We start from the raw sequence: 6,105 nt of genomic DNA on the forward strand, positions 1-6,105 counted from the left end.
AGGAAGACCTTTCTTAAATTTTTGTGGGTGACAGCTTTTATTATGCAACAGAGTATTTCTGTCAGTTTTCTTGTAGTAAACCGTGGTTACAATTCTTGTATCCACAATGGAAATTGAGACATCAAGGAAGTTAACATGATTTTTATCCATACAATAGGTTAATTTTACTGGGCTTTCACTCGCATTATGATTGTTGATTAACTCTTTAAATGCATCTTGGGATCCAGACCAGACGATCAGCAGATCGTCTATATATCTAGTGAAGAATTTTATATGTTTAGCAATGTCATTATTACTAAAAAACAGTTCAAATTCAACATAGAACATATACGTGTTTGCATATGTCGGAGCGATGGCAGAACCCATCGCACACCCCTGGGTTTGTAAATAATAACAGCTGTCAAATAGAAAATAATTTTTAGTCAAGATTAATTCGAGCAACAATAACCAAATGTCAATATGAGTCCCATCAAATGAACCGGATTCCAACATAAGTCTCTTGACCGCATAAAGACCCTCATTGTGAGGGATTACAGTATAAAGGCTCGTTACATCAATAGTAATAAGCCAAGAGTCCTCTGATATACTGTCCAATGTCTCAAGCTTATTAAGTAGTGATGTGGTATCCAGCAGGTAATTAGGGTGTCTTTGTACCAGCGGTTGCAAAATCGTGTCAATCAGAATGGATGTCGGCTGGAATAATGATCCACATGCCGATATTATAGGTCGACCAGGGGGGGGATTCAGTCCTTTATGAATTTTGGGTAATGTATATAGGAGGGGTGTCCGCGGATGTTCAGGTATCAAAAGTGCGAATATTTCTTCATTTATCAAGCCTGCATCTTTTGCTAGTGTCAATATTTCACGAAGTTCTTTTTCAAAAACATACCTTGGATTTCCTCTTAGTTTAGTATAAACCCCTGGGACTTGTAGTTGTTTGTAGATCTCTGATCTGTAGTCTGGTAAATTTTGTAGTACAATTGCACCACCTTTATCTGCTGCTCGAATTATTACTTGTGTCAAGGATGATACATTTTTTAGTGCAGAACGTTCTTGGGGCGAGAGATTTGCTCGCTGGAGAGGTGCAGTCGCAATAGATTCATTAACATCTTTATCCAATAACCTCATAAATGTCTTTATACTTGCGTTGTATGACAAAGGATCAAAGGTAGATTTTTGTTGGAAGGGTTTCAGTTGTATAGGTATTGTTTCTTGGTTAGGTGTTGTAGTACTTTGTTTCGGTGTTGTAGTACTTTGTTTTGCGAAATATTCTTTTAATTTGAGTTTTCTATGAAGTTTAGTTTTTTCTATTTGCCACGTGAAGTTGTTGAAGTCTGTAGACGGGATGAATGAGAGACCTTTTGATAGAATGCTATGTTCACTCTTTGAAAGTTCGTAAGAGGATAGATTCACAACTATTTGTTCGCTTTGCTTGCTTTCTTGCCTCGGCCTGCCCCTGCAGTTTTGTTTTCCACGTCTGGTGGGTTGTCGTTTTTTCTGGCAGTATTCCTGCGAGTTGTTGCTGCTAAAGGGATGATTGGGCGTCTGCGGCGTACGGTGGGCTCTGAATCACTTGTGCTGTTAGTGGTCTCTTGCGATGATTGGGTATTAAGTGCTGTTCTGCCATTTCTTTGTCTTCTAAAGAAAGGTTTTTGCTTGTCTCCCAATTTATTGCCTGTGAGCCACTGATACACACGGTGGTTTTCATAATCTTGTTCCACTTTCTGAAACTTGGTTCTTTTAAACTTAATCAGTTCTTGTTTATAAACAGCCAATTGGTTGGTCAATTTATTCATCCAATCTGTGTTGGGGTCTGTTGTAAGATTGGTCAGATGCGATGTCTCGAAAGCCTTAATTTTTTCAGTGATTGATGTTACTTCTTTCTTTGATTGCTCAATGACCAGCAGGATCAAATCGTATGAACATTTATTGAGGATGGATATCCATTTTGAGCAGAAGTGGGGGTCCATCCTACCGATGGTCGGGCAGTTGTGTACCCGAAAGCCGCGAGGGATGCGCTTGGCTCGGTAGTAATCACTAAGTGTGATCCCATGCAGTTCAAAGTCAATAACTTTTTTCTTCAATCGCAGTAAGTCTTGGTAGACTGTGTCAGGTGGAATAAGTTCAGTTACGTTCAGCAATTGTTCTTTATGTAGGATGGTGTCAGCTTCTGACTTGGAGTAGCTGAATAAATTTTCAACCGGTATGTTGTACGGGTTGAAGGGTTCCTTATCCGTTGTCACATTTGGTTCTGCCATAATACAAGATCTAGACCACGGCGGGTCACACTAGTATTGGATTTAGCAGAGGTAGATAAACTTCAATTGCATAGGTGTCCTGTCAGAATTACCGCAGTGATACGGATGATTTGTAGTAGATGGACAATCCAATATGTTGCAAATGAGTCCGACGGAAGGTATCCAGATAATATAATTAGCGGTGCCTTGTTTAAAGAAATGAACAAGTACGAGTATTCATTCCTACAATATTTCCACAGGAGAAACCGGCACTCTGCTCTTTAGGAATAAATGTCCCTGGTGCCATCAAAGTAATGTAGAGATATGTCGACGGGAGTTGCGGCACTCAGATTTAAGAAATAATCACGCTGTACAAGCAAGTTTGATCAACGTTTCAATCTATTATGATTTTCGTCAGGATAAAGTACATTACAAACAGTCAGCTTACCTTATACCCCCATACACCCACGTGCAAATGATCAGACAGTGCTGGCCAGCTCCTGGCCCGGCGCTGAAGTGTGACGTCATTGAGTATCCACTCAATGCACGTCAATCAAGTGATTAAAAGTCATGGCAACAGTATAATGACATGGTAACATAGCAACAAGGAAAAAACGTTAACAAGGAACAACTTTGCAAAGGAAAGCAATATCTCAATGCATATTAACTGTAATAGAATACAGAATACAGCAATCAGAATAAACATGTACAAGGGCAGACAATGATAAACCATATCTATAATAAAGGTACATTTAACAAGAAGCAATGTATCTAAATCAATGTAAATTTTATAAATTTTATAAATTTTATAGATAGAGGGTTTTAAGCAACAAGATACAGTGACAACTGAGCTAGTGGGTGTTCTAAAACTATTTAGAACATAGACAGAGAAAGGCTTTCATTCAGTCCTTTCGGTGCAATAACCTGAAGTCGAAAAATCCATTCGGCTTCTCGTTTAAGTAACATGAGACCACGATCTCCACCGCGTCTGAGCGGCGGTATCTGGTCAATCATCCTATATTTTAAACTAGCTATAGAGTGTTTCGCCTCGGCAAAATGCCTGGCGACTGGTTGTTCACTTTTACCACTTTGCAGTGCTGCACGGATTGAGGAACGATGCGCAGCCATTCGTTCTTTGAATTTCCTCTGCGTCTTGCCTACATAGCTAAGACCGCAGGGACAGATTATCTGGTAGACAGTGTAGGTACTTTCGCAGGTTAAGTGGTGCCTGATTTTATATTTATGGCCAGAGTGTGGGTGCAGGAAGGTGTCCCCAGCAATTAAGTGGTTGCACGTAGTACAGCCACATTTAAAACATCCATTCTTTTTAATTAAAAAGTTTTTTGATTCTTCCCCCAGACCTGAGATATCAGTTTTAACTAAGATATCCTTAAGGTTTTTAGCCCTGGAGTAGCACGGCATAACTTTAGTGTTTTTAAGGTGCAAATCTTTGTCAGATTGGATGATTGGCCACAATTTCTTTATGTTACAATTAACCAAATTAGAGGAAGTATTAAATTGGTTCACAAATGGGAAGCAATTATCCAATTTCTCTTTATTTGTTTTTTTTTGAAGGAGTGTTTTACGATCCAGTTTAAGTACTCTGTCTTTTGTATCCAACAATAATTGTTCAGAGTAGCCTCTTTCTTTTAAACGTTCAATAAGGTTATTGATTTGATTAGTGGCCACTGTATGGTCGCTATTAATTCTGTAAATGCGGAGCATTTGCGAGAAAGGAAGACCTTTCTTCAATTTTTGTGGGTGACAGCTTTTATTATGCAACAGAGTATTTCTGTCAGTTTTCTTGTAGTAAACCGTGGTTACAATTCTTGTATCCACAATGGAAATTGAGACATCAAGGAAGTTAACATGATTTTTATCCATACAATAGGTTAATTTTACTGGGCTTTCACTCGCATTATGATTGTTGATTAACTCTTTAAATGCATCTTGGGATCCAGACCAGACGATCAGCAGATCGTCTATATATCTAGTGAAGAATTTTATATGTTTAGCAATGTCATTATTACTAAAAAAACAGTTCAAATTCAACATAGAACATATACGTGTTTGCATATGTCGGAGCGACGGCAGAACCCATCGCACACCCCTGGGTTTGTAAATAATAACAGCTGTCAAATAGAAAATAATTTTTAGTCAAGATTAATTCGAGCAACAATAACCAAATGTCAATATGAGTCCCATCAAATGAACCGGATTCCAACATAAGTCTCTTGACCGCATAAAGACCCTCATTGTGAGGGATTACAGTATAAAGGCTCGTTACATCAATAGTAATAAGCCAAGAGTCCTCTGATATACTGTCCAATGTCTCAAGCTTATTAAGTAGTGATGTGGTATCCAGCAGGTAATTAGGGTGTCTTTGTACCAGCGGTTGCAAAATCGTGTCAATCAGAATGGATGTCGGCTGGAATAATGATCCACATGCCGATATTATAGGTCGACCAGGGGGGGGATTCAGTCCTTTATGAATTTTGGGTAATGTATATAGGAGGGGTGTCCGCGGATGTTCAGGTATCAAAAGTGCGAATATTTCTTCATTTATCAAGCCTGCATCTTTTGCTAGTGTCAATATTTCACGAAGTTCTTTTTCAAAAACATACCTTGGATTTCCTCTTAGTTTAGTATAAACCCCTGGGACTTGTAGTTGTTTGTAGATCTCTGATCTGTAGTCTGGTAAATTTTGTAGTACAATTGCACCACCTTTATCTGCTGCTCGAATTATTACTTGTGTCAAGGATGATAAATGATAAAGTAAAGTACTACAACACCTAACCAAGAAACAATACCTATACAACTGAAACCCTTCCAACAAAAATCTACCTTTGATCCTTTGTCATACAACGCAAGTATAAAGACATTTATGAGGTTATTGGATAAAGATGTTAATGAATCTATTGCGACTGCACCTCTCCAGCGAGAAAATCTCTCGCCCCAAGAACGTTCTGCACTAAAAAATTTATCATCCTTGACACAAGTAATAATTCGAGCAGCAGATAAAGGTGGTGCAATTGTACTACAAAATTTACCAGACTACAGACCAGAGATCTACAAACAACTACAAGTCCCAGGGGTTTATACTAAACTAAGAGGAAATCCAAGGTATGTTTTTGAAAAAGAACTTCGTGAAATATTGACACTAGCAAAAGATGCAGGCTTGATAAATGAAGAAATATTCGCACTTTTGATACCTGAACATCCGCGGACACCCCTCCTATATACATTACCCAAAATTCATAAAGGACTGAATCCCCCCCCTGGTCGACCTATAATATCGGCATGTGGATCATTATTCCAGCCGACATCCATTCTGATTGACACGATTTTGCAACCGCTGGTACAAAGACACCCTAATTACCTGCTGGATACCACATCACTACTTAATAAGCTTGAGACATTGGACAGTATATCAGAGGACTCTTGGCTTATTACTATTGATGTAACGAGCCTTTATACTGTAATCCCTCACAATGAGGGTCTTTATGCGGTCAAGAGACTTATGTTGGAAGCCGGTTCATTTGATGGGACTCATATTGACATTTGGTTATTGTTGCTCGAATTAATCTTGACTAAAAATTATTTTCTATTTGACAGCTGTTATTATTTACAAACCCAGGGGTGTGCGATGGGTTCTGCCGTCGCTCCGACATATGCAAACACGTATATGTTCTATGTTGAATTTGAACTGTTTTTTAGTAATAATGACATTGCTAAACATATAAAATTCTTCACTAGATATATAGACGATCTGCTGATCGTCTGGTCTGGATCCCAAGATGCATTTAAAGAGTTAATCAACAATCATAATGCGAGTGAAAGCCCAGTAAAATTAACCTATTGTATGGAT

Source organism: Crinia signifera, chromosome 5, assembly GCF_055691185.1.
Source record: "Crinia signifera chromosome 5, ASM5569118v1, whole genome shotgun sequence".
In the NCBI taxonomy this organism is placed as follows: Eukaryota; Metazoa; Chordata; class Amphibia; order Anura; family Myobatrachidae; genus Crinia; species Crinia signifera.